This window comes from Plecotus auritus, assembly GCF_963455305.1.
Source record: "Plecotus auritus genome assembly, chromosome: 3".
NCBI lineage: Eukaryota > Metazoa > Chordata > Mammalia > Chiroptera > Vespertilionidae > Plecotus > Plecotus auritus.
In genome coordinates this window covers 32,613,569-32,628,669 of record NC_137772.1, presented here as the reverse complement: position 1 = coordinate 32,628,669, position 15,101 = coordinate 32,613,569, and the positions used below count along the sequence as shown (strand labels likewise).

Genomic DNA, 15,101 nt, shown 5'->3' with positions numbered 1-15,101 from the left:
ATACATAGACATTCATAGAGATGGAAATACTGTTTTTATGAATGATTGTAAACAGATACTTTATTGTTGGGAGTATTTGATGTCTGCGAGGAAACCTTGTACAGATAAGGGAGAAGGCTTAGTGGAGATTCCAAAGACCACGTCATTTTATCATTGAATTTCCCTATTGGGCTGTGATAATATGCTTTGCTTGTAGCAATTTTTGCTTTTTCTTAACCTTTGTTGTGGAATTTTATTATCCTCTTCAAACTAATGAGTTTTGTTTATATAGTACATTTGAAACCCAGTTTGCACATTAAGATTATAATCAGATAACTTCAGTGTAAGACTTTCAAAGCATTGTCTTAAAAAAAGTTAAGTGTTAAAAAAACCCCTCATCCTTAGTTTTCCAAAGGTTGCTGTTGAAATGTCATGTAATGATTTTATTTTATTTTTTTTTCGTTCAAAATTTTCTTTTTTTTTTAAAAAATAAATCTTTATTCATATTATTACAATTATTTCTCCTTTTTCCCCCCATAGCTCCCCTCCACCCATTTCCCACCCCACCTTCTGCCCTTACCTCCCCCCCCACTGTCCTCATCCATAGGTGTATGATTTTTGTCCATTCTCTTCATGAACCCCCCATACCCCTTTCCCCCTGAGAATTATCAGTCCACTCCCTTTCTATGCCCCTGATTCTATTATATTCACCAGATTATTCTGTTCCTCAGGTTTTTAATTCACTTGATTTTTAGGTTCGCTTGTTGATAGATATGTATTTGTTGTTCATAATTTTTCTCTTTACTTTTTTCTTCTTCCTCTTCTTTAAGAATACCTTTCAGCATTTCATATAATACTGGTTTGGTGGTGATGAACTCCTTCAGCTTTTTCTTATCTGTGAAGCTCTTTATCTGCCCTTCAATTCTGAATGATAGCTTTGCTGGGTAGAGTAATCTTGGTTGTAGGTTCTTGCTATTCATCACATTGAATATTTCTTGCCACTCCCGTCTGGCCTGCATAGTTTCTGTTGAAAAGTCAGCTGACAGTCGTATGGGTGCTCCCTTGTAGGTAACTAACCGTTTTTCTCTTGCTGCTTTTAATATTCTCTCTTTGTCTTTTGCTCTTGGCATTTTAATTATGATGTGTCTTGGTGTGGTCCTCTTTGGATTCCTTTTGTTTGGGGTTCTGTGGGCTTCCTGGACTTGTAAGTCTATTTCTTTCACCAGGTGGGGGAAGTTTTCGGTCATTATTTCTTCAAATAGGTTTTCAGTATCTTGCTCTCTCTCTTCTTCTGGCACCCCCATAATTCTGATGTTGGTACGCTTGAAGTTGTCCCAGAGTCTTCTTACATTATCTTCAACTTTTTGGATTTTTTTTTTTTGCTTTTTGCTTTTTCAGTTGAGTGTTTTTTGCTTCTTTGTATTTCAATTCTTTGACTTGATTCTTGTGTTCCTCTATTCTGTTTCTGGGTCTCTGTATAATATTTTTTATTTCAGTCAGTGTATGTTTAATTTCTAGTTGGTCCTTTTTCATATCTTCGAGGGTCTCGTTATATTTATTGGCCTTTTCTAGGATATTCTTAAAAAGTCTTATAACCGTGGTTTTGAATTCTATATCCAGTCGTGTTTGTTTTCCTCCATTTCTTTTGTTTGTGATCTGATTCTTTGACCCCGCATTTTCACTGATTCCCTGAGTTGGTAAGGTAGATATTTGTGCTAGGTTTCCAATATGGCCCAGTGGGTCTGCTTCCCCAGTTAACCTGAGGTGGACACTCTTGGTGCACCCCTTTGTGGACTGTGTGTACAGCCTTGTTGTAATTAAGTCTTTATTGTTGTTGGTATCACTGGGAAGAATTGACCTCCGGGCCAGTTGGCTGTAAGGATCAGCTGTGTCTATGCTGGGAGAAGTTCGGTGCTGGAGACAGCCTTATAGGATTAGACTTGCCAAATTGCAATAGCCTCTGTGCTCAGCTTGGATGGGGTGGAGTCTCAGCTTGGCTTCCTGTCAGCCTTGCCCTTGCGCGCATGTGCGCTTTCAGTCCTCCGCCTTCCCCGGCTCCCGAGTCTCCGCCGGAGAGTCCAGACTCCCCCCACAAGAGCGTGGGTCCCCAGGGGCTCGCCTGGAACTGGGGTTCACTGCAGTCAGAACTGGGGCTCAGTGCAGTCAGGATCCTTTGACTCCCTTCCACTAGGGAAAGCCTGTGGCAACCTCCGCAGCCTTTGTGCGCACTGGCCCGCGTGCGCCTTCAGACTTCTGCCTTTCCCAGCTCGAGTCTCCGCCCGAGAGTCCAGACTCCCCCCGTAAGAGCGTGGGTCCCCAGGGGTTCGCCCGGAACTGGGGTTCAGTGCAGTCAGAACTGGGGTTCAGTGCGGTTGGAGGCTTCCTTCCCCCTTCCGCCAGAGAAAGTCAGCCAGGCTCTCAGCTGCCCTTCCTCTCTGCACACACAAAGCCCCTTTGCCGTACCTCCAATTCTCTGTGAGATTTTCTCTTTCCTTCTAGTTGTAGAATTTTCACTCAGCCAGCTTTCCTGTGGTTCTGGATGGTGTCCATTCTGTCTTTTAGTTGTAGTTTTGAAATTGTTGTGCGAGGCAGCAGTTTAGGTGTTTACCTATGCCGCCATCTTGGTTTCTCTGAAATGTCATGTAATGATTTTAAAAAAAATTATAATTGAGAATGTTTTAAAGATGTATTATAAAAGTTTGTTCACTAACATATCGCAAGCATCTAGAACAGTGCTTGGCACATGGTAGACCTTCAGTAAACCTTTGTAATTGATTGATGAGCTTGAAGTTTAGTTTAGTTGATAGCAATTTTTTTAAGGTAAAGGGAAATTATGTTTTATTTTGTGCTGTTTTTAAAGAGTAAATATCCCTTTCATTAAACTTAAAATATAGGCAAATTTTATTAGCATTCTATCAAGGGTCAATTATAAGTCACACTTAAAACTCCTAATTACATTACAGATAATAAAAATAAAACAACACGTCTGAAACCTCATAAATGGTTTGTCACTTTGATTTTTATGAAGTTACCCTGAAAAGGGAGTTTGTATGGACCCAGCGTGGGCTTCCAGGCTTATTCTCATCTGTGGTGTGAAGGAACAGGCCTGTTCCCTAGAAGATGGCCTTGCTCTTAGACCAAGTGCAGCAGTTTCCCAGTGATTTTATTTTATTTCCCTTCACATCTTATTTATTTATTTAATTCCCCCCCATGACCATTTATACCCCCATACCCTGTTTTACCCCCACCCTCCTTCAACATTTGATCGCTTGAATTGTAGATTAGTTTTTATATAGTTACAAGCCTCAAGGTGCTTTGCTCCAGGGGTTTGTTTAGACTTATTTGTAACAGACTGTCTGATTTTGGTATATGTATTTGCTTGTTTGCCACCATTTTAAACTTTCCCAAGATAGTTTAAAGGAAAAGAGGAACTGAATATCATGGTTACTTTATCAGTTATTTCAGTTGCATACACATCATAATTAGCTGTAGAAAATCCCCCAACAAGTTGTTCTTATTATCAAATGTGTTTTAATTTTAAAGGAATATTGTACAGTTTGCGTTTGTTGTTAGAATAGAGCAGAAAATAGAGAAATGTTAGAAAAAATAAAAATTGTGTACTGCCACATCTAAAGATAACCAGTTTAAAATTACTGTATATATTTTCAGTCTTCCCCCCTTTACACAAATGTAAAAATACTTAAAAAATATTCATGACATCATTGTATACGTAATGTTTTGTAACATGCTTTAATTTAACATAGTGTGTTTTCTCATGTTAAATATTTGTCTGCTTGCTTTTAAAAGGTGCTTCATAGTTCCTAGTGGCAATTCTCATTTTTGGACATAGAGGTTATTTCTAAGTTTTCATTATTGTAAACATTGAACTGTGCAGTGGACATTTCTGTACAAAATCCTTCATCATTATCTTTTAAGGAGACATTCCCTGATAGGGCACTGCTAGGCCAAAGGTAGGGGCTTTTAAAAGGTTTTGAACACTTCACTGCCAAATGTCTCCAGACATTTTTATTCCTTTGCCTTTGCCCAATTAGCAGGATATGAGAGCTCTCCTTTCCAGTCTTGTGACTGCGTACCTGTTGTGTTTTCTCTTTCACCCAGGAAGATGGAAAACATTTTGGCTTTTCTTTCTTGTATTGTTGACCGTGCCTGTATACCTAGGTTCATGGTAAACTAAGGCAAATGTGAGGTACTCATAATTTCTTGCATTGGATGTTTGAAAGAGGATGTGAAAGAAAAGCTGCTAGAATAGAAAATAAAAGTTGAAAACCTCAGACATTTGCAGTTACCTTCCAGCTTTCTCACGAGTAACCTCCACCTTTGTGCTGGCCAGAGGCATTCTGTGGCTGCTCTGTGTAAGTGGGAACTCTGGCTGGAAGCGCACCTGGAGACTGCAAAGGGGCTGATTTCCCTTTGTGTGTGAATGATGTCATTTTCACTTTCTCTCTTTAAGTTGAGAGAGTACGAAAATATGTTCTGGTGGGCTCTGCAGTATTGTAATCAGCTCGGCTGATTTAGTGAGTTAGGGTGAGGTTTTGGGAAAGAAATTGCCTTACACATTCCTAAACACTTACCTTCCCTGTGTACTTCTGAAGGACACACTCTTTTATTTATGACTAGAGGCCCAGTGCACGAATTTTGTGCACAGGGGTGTGTATCCCTCAGCCCAGCCTGCACACTCTCCAATCTGGGACCCCTCGAGGGATGTCCGACTGCCCGTTTAGGCCCGATCACGGTAGGATCAGGCCTAAATGGGCAGTCGGACATCCCTCTCACAATCCAGGACTGCTGGCTCCCAACTGCTCGCCTGCCTGCCTTCCTGATTGCCCCTAACCGCTTGTGCCTGCCAGCCTGATCACCCCCTAACCACTCCCCTGCCAGCCTGATTGATGCCTAACTGCTCCCCTACCAGCCTGTTTGCCCCTAACTGCCCTCCCCTGCAGGCCTGGTCACCCCTAACTGCCCTCCCCTGCCATTCTGGTCATTCCTAACTGCCCTCCCCTGCAGGCCTGGTTCCCCCCAACTGCCCTCCCCTGCTGGCCTGATCGCCCACAACTGCCCTCCCCTGCTGACCATCTTGTGGTGGCCATCTTGTGTCCACATGGGGGCAGCCATCTTTGACCACATGGGGGCAGCCATCTTGTGTGTTGGAGTGATGGTCAATTTGCATATTAGTATTTTATTAGATAGGATACTTCTTTGCCCTAATGCCCAATTCTCTTCTAGATTTTTGGCCAAGGTTATGATTGAGATTTCAACTAAAAGAATATTTTAAAATACTATTAAAATAACATAGTCCTAGCCAGTGTGGATCAGTGGTTAGAGAGTCAGCCTGCACACCGAAGGGTCCCAGGTTCGATTCCCAGTCAAGGACATGTACCTGGATTACAGGTTCGATCCCCTGTCCTGGTTGGGGTACGTGTGGGAGGTATGATGTGTCTCTTTCACATTGATGTTTCTCCCCCTCTTTTCCCCGCCCCAACTCCTCTCTATTCCCTCTGTCTCCCCCTCCCTCTGTCCCTTCCACTCTTTCTAAAAATCAGTGGAAAAAAATATCCTTGGGTGAGGATTAAGAAAAAAAAATAAATGAAATAATTAACACATGCTTATTTGGAAAATTAAAATTTGTTGTTCCAGGCTTAAGAATTAATTTTAAAATGTTTTTATTGATTTTAGAGAGAGGAAGGAAGGGGGAGAGAGAGAAACATCAATGAGAGAAAAACCTTTGGGCTGCTTCCTGCACATACCCTACTGGGGATGGAGCCTGCAACCTGGGTATGTGCTCTGATCTGGAATCGAACCCTCGACCTCTCAGTGCATGGGAAGACAATCAACTGAGCCATACTGGCCAGGGCAAAGAATTTGAATAGACAAAAGTATATCTATAGTCTTTTCCCTAGGGATGGGATGCCCCACCCAAGTGTTACCTTCCTTTTAGATTTAGACAGGTAGTTAAACTGTATACTGTAGCTTTGCATTGAAGGTGTTTTAGGCCACACAGCAGTCTTCTTAGCTAGTCATCTTCTGTATCATTGACTCAGTGGTAAGCTGGAAATGGTAGGTAATGACATAGTATTTATTGATGGACTTACTGAATAAACTTTGAAGTCAGTTTATTTATGCCTTTACCAGAAATTGCCTTTCAAAAAAATTGAAATGTTTTGTAATTAAAAAAGGGTCATTTGAGAGGTGAAAAGGGTATTCTCAACATTTTGTAGGTACTTAAAAGCAAAGAAAGCCAAATTCTACTCAGGTACTATAATTCTATTTTAATTTTTCCTGGCAAAAATTGTCAGAGTTGACTGTCTTATATTTTATTTAGTTCTTATCAAACTGTCTTGAAGGGTGAGCATTTAGTCATCTCTGTGTCTAGGCTGCTTTTCCAGTGTGGATAACTAGACCTTTCCCTCTATTTCAGATATTTGGGTGCCTCATTGTCTAGATCAGTGGTTGGCAAACCGCGGCTCACGAGCCACATGCGGCTCTTTGGCCCCTTGAGTGTGGCTCTTCCACAAAATACCACGGCCTGGGCGAGTTTATTTTGAAGACATGGCATTAGAAGAAGTTTAAGTTTAAAAAATTTGGCTCTCAAAAGCAATTTCAATCGTTGTACTGTTGATATTTGGCTCTGTTGACTAATGAGTTTGCCGACCATCGGTATATATAAAATGTCTAGCACATAATTTGTACTATTTTGCTTAAACCCCCCAAATACCCTGCAAAGAAGATGTTGCTTTCCCCATTTTGCAGTTGAGATTGACACATCAGATGGTTAAGAGGTCCCAGGTCATTGGCCAGCAAGTGAGAGAGTCAGGATTTGAACTTGGATCCAGTGGCTCTTCCAAGTATGCTGACATCTGGACTGAAGGTAGTTGAACTATTTAATGATTATAAGGCAGTACTGTTAGCCTGACTCCTAGCAAGGACCATAGGCAAGTTGTCGGGAAAATTCAGCTGATGGCAGGACAGGCCTTGTGGATGTGTGACCTCTGTAGTCGGTCACACAGGGCCCTGCACTTGGTTTAATGCTCTGCTGTCCCTATCTGAAATTCTTAAGACTTATTCAACAGGAGCTCTGCATTTTCTGTTTGTGCTGAACCATGCAAATTGTATAGTTGGTTCAGCCTAGTGGCATTAATCTTAGAGGTGTATAATAGGTAACAAGAATAAGTAGCATTTTCTGAGTGCTTATGTCCTGGACCCTGTTCTAAATGTGTATTAAACTCAATTTTTAAGCAGCTCTATGTGGTTGTGTCATTATTATCCCCAAATTAGGATTAGAAAACTAAGGCACTAGGAAGTAGGGCATCTGCCCAAGGTATATAACATCCCGTTGTCCCACCTCACCAGAGGACTCCTGAACAGTGAAGACCCTGAGGAACTTCCTGAAGGGACACAGGAATTAGAATAAGTTGGAAGTAAGTGTAAAAAGGGAAAAGTGAAGGCGGCTCACATATTTTAAGTTCCTGTTATCTGTTGTATTAATAAGGCTAAAGTCCAGGCAGACTGGGAAAGCCTAATAAATTGTGCTCCTGATCCCAGGCAAGAGGAGGTGGAGGAACAAGAATAAGACATGGTAAATTATTATCTCAGTTCACATTCATGCTTGCTGTGAGAGTGCTTCCTCTGCTAGGAAGTCAAGATCATATCTTTTGTGCAGCTTCCCAGGCAGTCACAATTCCACCTGTCTGTCAGTAATAATGACACGAGGTAATATAGACTCAAGAGTTTTGTTTTTATAAAGTAGGGGTGGGGAATGTCTGCTCCTGCCGAGGCAACTGCAGGTGGGACTTGAAATTCAATAAATCTAGGAGCTTTTTTCATAGCAATGTAATTTTTAAATTGACAATTTTGCATGTACCATGAATCCTTTATAATAAAGAAGGAATATGCAAATTGACCATCACTCCATCACAAAGATGGCTGCACCTACAGCTGAGGCCAAGTTGCCATAAGGAGCCTTAGCGAGTAATCAGGGACCTGAGGTTACGCCCTCCCCCGCCCCTGTGGGGCTTGACAGGGGACCTTAGGCCTCATCCCCCACCCAGCAGGGCTTGACAGGGGACCTCAAGGTGCGCTTCCCGTCCTGGTGCTGGGCTAGGGGACCTCAGGCTGCTCCCCCCACCCCAGTGCCAGGCCAGGGGACCTGAGGCCACGTCCCCCGCCCAGCGGGGCTTGACGGGACCTCAGGCTGCACCCCCCACTCCAGCACCAGGCCAGGGGACCTCAGGCTGTGCCCCCCACCCAGCGGGGCTTGACAGGGAACCTCAAGGTGCACCCCCAGTGTTGGGTTAGGGGAACTCAGGCTGCACCCCCACCCAGCAGGGCTTGACGGGGGACCTGAGGCTGCTCCACCCTCCCAGTGCTGGGCCGGGGGACCTGAGGCTGTGCCCCCCTGCTTGGCAGGGCTTGATGGGGGACCTCAGGCCATGTCCTCCACCTGGCGGGGCTTGACAGAGGACCTCAAGGCACGCCCCCCACCCTGGTCTGGGTTGGGGTACCTCAGGCCATGCCCCCCATCCTGGCACTGGGCCAGGGGATGTGAGGCTATGCCCCCTGCCCGGCAGGGCTTGACAAGGGTGGGACTGGCCAGGTCTGGATCTAGTCCAATTCAGGGAGAGGGGGGGTGGCGGCTGGGTCTGAGTCTCACACGATTTTGAGGTGCACGTGGGTGGGCAGGGACTTGACTCTGGGTCCCGTGGTGAGCCCCAGACTCTGACAGGAGGAAGGTTTTCATATACATTTTACTAATTTTCTTTCATCTCTGACACTTCTATTATAGAGAAAGGGAAAATAGCAATATTAAATTATTTACTCTAATTAATCCCTTTTTAATGTGCATGAATTTCGTGCACCGGGTCACTAGTGATGTTATAAATATCCAAATGGCCCTTGGCAGAAAAAAGGTTCCCCACCTGTGTAAAAAGGATCCTTTTGAGAAAGCCATCTTCTGGTGTTGGGATGATAAGAAGGTGGGAAGTGGGACCAGTGTGCATTTCCCAGTGGGAGAACCTCAGGGTGAAAGGGAAGAGAGAGACTCTGGTGTCTAACTCTTCCAGTGCGTTCACGAAGGGGACTTAGCTAGAGGTGAGCATCAGGCCAGTAGCTAACGTTTCTGCAAAGCCAGGATTGTAGTATTCAGTGAAACTTCTACCTCCTTCACTAGCTACCGGTTTAATAACAGGGCCTCGCCCATCATTCTAATTTTCCTATAAAAAGCCCTTGATGTGGGACTCAGATACTTCAGGTCTGCCTGCTGGGCCTCCTTGGGTAACCATGCAAGTCTTTTTTCTTTTTTTTTTCATTTTTTTTTTTATTGTTTAAAATATTACATATATTAGTACATATATCTCCTTTTTTTTCAATGCAGCTGGTCAGGCTCACTTAAGAGTTGTATAACTAGCCCTAACCGGTTTGGCTCAGTGGATAGAGCGTCGGCCTGCAGACTGAAGGGCCCCAGGTTCGATTCCGGTCAAGGGCATGTACCTTGGTTGCGGGCACATCCTCTGTAGGGGGTGTGCAGGAGGCAGCTAATCAATGTTTCTCTCTCATCGATGTTTCTAGCTCTCTATCCCTCTCCCTTCCTCTCTGTAAAAAATCAATAAAATATATTTTAAAAAAAGTGTTGTATAACTCGAATCTCAATAGTTATTCAGCAAGTACTGGTATTACCTAACACATGCAATAAAATAGTGAGGCTGTTTGGCCACCATGAGAATACAACCTCTGGGCTAGAGGCATAGGACTTAGAGGACACCAAGGGCATGTCATCAGATTGCATTTGAAAACTTCCTTTTATTCAACTAAGAAGTGTACATAGCATATTCCAAGCCTTAGAATCACACAGTTCCTATTTCTCTTCTACCCCAGAAGGAAACTTTAACACATGGCTCTTTCTCTTGGTCTTTACTTTGGTATTTATTCCACTAATTGAGCCTGCTGTGTGTCTTCTCATGTAGCGTTGCCACCTGTGGGATAGCCCATGTGGCCTCCAGCCCAGTGTCCTGCCAGCCTGTCTGTCCCTGATCCCCATCATTCAGAGGGTCGGGCCCAGGAGTCTGACCATAGTGGGTGGGACTTCTCATGACTTGAACCCTTTCCACTTCTTCTGGCCCTCCCACATGCTCTTGGACTTTCTATTCCAGGCATGTCAGACTATTTGAGATGTCCGAATGGTATTTGTTAATTGTTTCATTTTACAAATAGTGGCATGGGTTCTGTGCCAGGTGCTGTTCTGGTGGCTTCACCTGTATTATCTTGTAATGACTTTCACATTAGAAAAGAAACTGAGCTAGAGATGTTTAGGAACAGAGCCATGGTTACTCAGCTACTGAGTGGTGTGGCCAGGTTCAAACAGGGAATCGGGCTGTGCCTGCATCTCCCGCGGAGGCTGTTGCTGATGCCCATTCTGTCTCTGTGCCAGGACCCCCTTGAGGTGGCCATCTGCATGGTTTTCTGCTTTGAAGCTGGCCAACCTCAACTCTGCTGTCACTTCCAAGGTCTTTCAGACTGTTTTTGCTGTTTGCCTCTGCCTGTGGCACCTTCACAGCGCCATTACTTGTACTTATGTCTCCCTGGTTTGCTTCTTGAGGGCAGATTGTGCATCTTTGTTTAATATTTGAATTTTAGTGTCTGTCAATTAACAGGCACTAAATATTTGTTGAATTGGTAAAAACCATATGGGGTGTCCCATCTAGACCATTGGTAAAGGGGCTCAGCATGTCTGTAGAGTCCCATCTGTTCTCTCACAATTTAGCTTCTTCTCCCCACCTCCCACCCCATTCACATTTTTTCCTCTTCTTTCTCATCTCTCAAATTTTTGTTTTATTCTTTCATGGCCTTGCTTTATGAACTACATCTAGCTAAAATATAACTGAAAAAGTCACCCTTTTTTCTCATTATATGAAGTAGGTGTCTGCTGATCTAATAAACAAAGGGAGGCTAGTTGTGCTGGTAGCCTGACTGTAGTTGAGGAGTTGTTATGGGCCCTGGCCCTTCTTGGCGATGGCTTACCTTTGGCAGAGCACAGTGGGAGGCAGCGTGGGGGCCTGGTAGTTCTTAGCATCCTAGAGTTTTAGAATCAGGAAAGACCTTGAGCCTGGTTAGAAAACTGGTACAAGAGAAATTGAGGATGTCCCATAGAGAGCACAGTGGAATAGAAGCTCTCTGTGCAGCCTCTTTCCCTCAGGCCTCCACTGGGGGTGATGTGCCACAAAATGTCCAGAGCTTCCTTAGACTCCTTATACAGGGACAGGAAATTTCTGTAGTCCCCACTGTGGGAGACTTAGGAGACTTGAGGAGGAAGGGGCAGCATGTGTGTATTGAAGAAATCCATGTGTGACTCTTACCAATCTTTTGTCTCTACACTGGAAGGGGCCCAGAATCTTTCTGTTAGAAACTGGTCATAGCTCAGATAGAGGCATCTGATCTAGGTGAAATATGTCAGGTGTTGGATATGATGCATTCTGCATATGTATGGAGTTAAGGAGGGCCATGCTTACTGAGGAAGTGGGAGGGCCTGCCCTGTGCCAGACTACAGCTAGTGGTGTGCTTGCAGCTGTCACTTTGGACATGCTGCTGCTCTGTGCTGGCTTGTCTGGGCTGACTCAGCTGACCATGCAGGGGAGTCTGGGTGTTGATGGGAAAGTCTCTCACTGGCCTTAGAATGGGGGAAAGAATTGTGTGTTTGACAAACACACACATTATTTTGAATATTACTAGATCACACGTGTATTTTTCATTTTGCAATTGGACAAGGATGTCCAGTGTTGGTCAATTGGTGGGGAAAATTCTTTATCAAGGGTCCATGCTCTTATTTTCCAATAAGGCCTTGTGAATAATGAAATAATGTGAGTCATGACTGATGAGTGACAACAGTATGAATTTGGAACTCATGCATGTGTGTGGTCATGACTGCATATTTCTCTGTCCATAGAAAATTCTAGTTACTTGGTGTTTTGCCTTTTGACCTCATTCACTTCTTATTTCTTCTCACTTAAAATAAAACACACAAAAAACAGGCTTCTTCGAATATTTTTCAATCATCACTTTTTTATTTTCATTTAAAAACAAATCAAGAAAATCCCAATTGGTCTTGTAGGAAGGAGAAATTCTCACCCCTCTTTTTCCTGACAGGTATTTGTCCTGAAGCAGTTTGTATCCCTGAAGAATTCCTTTAAGTCCTAGGAACCAGTAAGGACAGGTTCCTGTGAATAACTACAAAACACAATCCAAGGCCTTTCAGATCATATTTAGATGAGAGGTCTGCAGTTAGACTGTTTTAAAAAATAAAACTGCAACCTCTTGGGTTGCAGTGTGGAGCTTCTAATATACTGATTCCAGGGTCCCTTTGGAGAGTTTCTGATTTAATTATTTTGGTGTTTAAGCTGATCCAGCTGGGTCTTTAAAATTAGGGTGTGGTGAGGTAAGGAGAGATCTGGCTGGGAGAGGGAACCACATGATTTTCCCATGTTTGAAGAGCCAAGAACCCAGTTTAGCAAGGCAGAGAGGAAAGTATACTTTTCTCCAGCCTTCTCATTGCAAAACTAGGCCAGCCATCTGTGGTGGGAATTTGAGGGAAATCTGGGTGGCAACAATGGAGATCTTGAAGTGATATTGGGCCTATCAGAATTGTTCATTTAAATCTTTGTTTCAGGAAAGGCCTATGGATGATGAGTGAAATGCTTTTATTTTCTACTTAAAAGAGGGGCTAAGGGTGGTGAGGGGCTGCTAGAGAGAACCTCATAATATGCCCCCTTTTCTTATTTTGAAAAATTTATAATTAACAGAAAGGTTGGAAGACTAATGTAAACACCCTGTGCCTTCACTTAGATTGCCGTTATAGACACTTTTGCCCTTTTGTTCTCTGACATACTTGTATTTTGTTAATCATTTAAACCACATGGTAGACCTGATGCTTGCCTTTGAATACTCAGCATGTATGTTTTTAAAATGAGAGCATTCTCCTCCATAACCAAGGTACTGTTGATACATCCAAGACTGTTTCCATTGTTTTAGTGATACTATGTCAGATATAGTCCATATTCACACTTGCCCAATGGTCTCCAAGTGACTGTTGTTTTTTTTTAGGCTCCAAACAAGGGGTCATGCATTGCATTTGGTTTGTCATATCTTGTTAGTTTCTTTTATTTCCAGAAGAGTTCCTCCACCTTTATCATTTATGACTGATGGGTTTGAAGAATACAGAGTTGTTATGTAGAGTGTCCCACAGTCTGTTCAGGATCTCATTTAGGTTAAACATTTTATTTTTTTATATTTTATTATGTACATATGTATGTACATGTTATGTATGTATGTATATGTTTTTATTGATTTCAGAGAGAGAGGAAGGGAGAGAGAGAGAGAAACATCGACGAGAGAGAAACATTGATTGCCTGACTCCTGCACACCCCCTACTACTAATTGAGCCTGCAATCCAGGCATGTGCCTTGACCGGGAATTGAACCGGCGACCTTCTGGTGCATGGGGTGATGCTCAACCAACTGAGCCACACTGGCTGGGCTAGGTTAAACATTTTAGGCAAGAATTCTATACAGGTGATGTTCTGAATTCCCATGGATCATATCAGAACGAGCTTACTGTCAATGCACTCCATACTGCCAATGCTAAGTTCTATCACTTATCTAAGGTGACATTCACCAGATCTCTCAGTTGTAAAGATGCCCTTTCCCCCTTGTACTTAGTATGTAATTTGTGGGTGGTCCCCCTAAAAAACTTCTCACCTGATGCTCCTAGCATCCCTTGATCATCCTTCCTGAATTTAGTTACTCATGTGTTAGCCAGACGGTATGAGGCTGCCTTTGGGACCTCAGGCTTTGTTCAGGAAAAGACATTTGAAGGTGGTGTTGGGCATCTAAGCTAGAAAGTTATGTGCGTTTTGGCATGTGGAAGAGAAGATGTTACTTCTGCTTTCAAGAATCTGAAGATTACATTTTGTAAATTTAGTCATCTACTTTCGAGCTCTGTATGTATTGCCTTTGTATAAGCTTTCCATTATCAAGCAATCAAATCAGTCTATAACTCATACTGAAGACATGAGCTCAGTTTTATCCAGGTGGACTTCAGATGTGAATAGTTAAAAAAATTAATTGAAGAGAAAGGAACCAACAGAACATTTACATTGCACTAATGAGAAGAACTGATAAAAATGCAATAACTTTAAAAACTTTATACCAGTAGCTGGATAGTAATAGCTTGACTGCTTGCTGAGTGGCTCCTAAGTACTAGAGCAGCCACAGGGCAAGGCTGTAAAGTAGATTCAGTTAGCCTTGGTACACTGAGGAGAAACAGATCTAGAGAGGTAAATATGCCTGATACATGACATTTACTAAGTGGCAGAGTTGGTATTTGAATCAGGTTTATGGAGATTTCAGAACTTCCAAATTTAGAATTGAAGATCAGCTGAAATGAGATGGTGGCATTTCAGTTGGTGAAAGCTCTGTAAAGGGGAAGAGGACTGAGGGAAGATTATGGACCCTTGGACATTTGATCTTTTCAGAAAACTAAGCAAGTATAGTGCCCATAAGTTCATGATTTTGAATTCTTAATGTGTTAATTAATCTGCAACATGCAACTGAGATGGTCTTTACTTAAGATTTAGGATGATTTAATTGTAAACTGTTAGTTTTCTACATATCTTCTAACATTTTGGGTGTGATGGATAACTAGTTAAAGCCATTCAGTATAGTAACCTGGAGAATAAAGAAATCAGAGCTAATGGATCATTAGCAACTTCATTAAAAGCTTGAATAAATTCTACCCTTATTGCATTTGCTAATAGTTTATCTCTTAGTGTTGAATTTATTAAAAATTCAGATTGCACAACAACTTTGGATTTTGTGTGCGTGTACTGATTATAATGTAAAAGGCATTTTTTATTTGGATCATGGTCAGGAGTTTGAAGAACATCAATCAAATGGAGATGCTTGAAGAATCAAGACAAGGCAGTTTAGGGGATTGGAAGTTTGTATAGGAAGTTTTATGTCCCAACTTCAATTTTGAGATCGCTTTGCCAAGACAAAACCTAGAAACTTACCTTCTTCCTGGTTTTCAGCAACTTGTTGAAATCTTCGTTTAGAACTGGC

The 15,101-nt window shown here is 42.6% G+C and overlaps 1 protein-coding gene across 6 annotated transcripts in view; it reads left to right on the top strand.

Annotated features, from left to right (window-relative positions):
* Positions 1-15,101, top strand: part of ARHGEF7 (Rho guanine nucleotide exchange factor 7) — a 138,959-nt gene that overhangs the window by 32,672 nt on the left and 91,186 nt on the right. The gene's annotated exons all lie outside the window — the stretch shown is intronic.